This window comes from Brassica oleracea, chromosome C6 (genome assembly GCF_000695525.1).
Source record: "Brassica oleracea var. oleracea cultivar TO1000 chromosome C6, BOL, whole genome shotgun sequence".
NCBI classification, from domain to species: domain Eukaryota; kingdom Viridiplantae; phylum Streptophyta; class Magnoliopsida; order Brassicales; family Brassicaceae; genus Brassica; species Brassica oleracea.
This window is the reverse complement of record NC_027753.1, coordinates 15,967,806-15,968,172: the sequence shown is the minus strand read 5'-3', so window position 1 is coordinate 15,968,172 and position 367 is coordinate 15,967,806.

Here is a 367-nt window from a genome sequence, read left to right as displayed (position 1 = left end):
ACCACATAGGAGTTTATCTCCTTATAATATGTTCCTTTGATCTATGTGAGTACCTTGTGTAACAAGCTATGATCTAATGCTTTTATTAGGAAACATGAACACTCTTAGACCTCGTGATCATGTGCCTTCTCTCACGGTTTCTTTATCTCACAAGATCCATCTATTTTACTGGTTGATCAGATGGCGTTTCTGTATATGGCCAATACGCCCATCTCTCTTTTAGATACTTTTAACCTCCACGTTTTATCTAATCTCTATGATCTTTTTATGATTGTATGAGTACTCTTTCGTGGGTTCATGATCCTCGTTCATCTCTTTATGTTCAAGTGCTATAACTTTATGTATCTTTATACAAATGTGTGTGTGT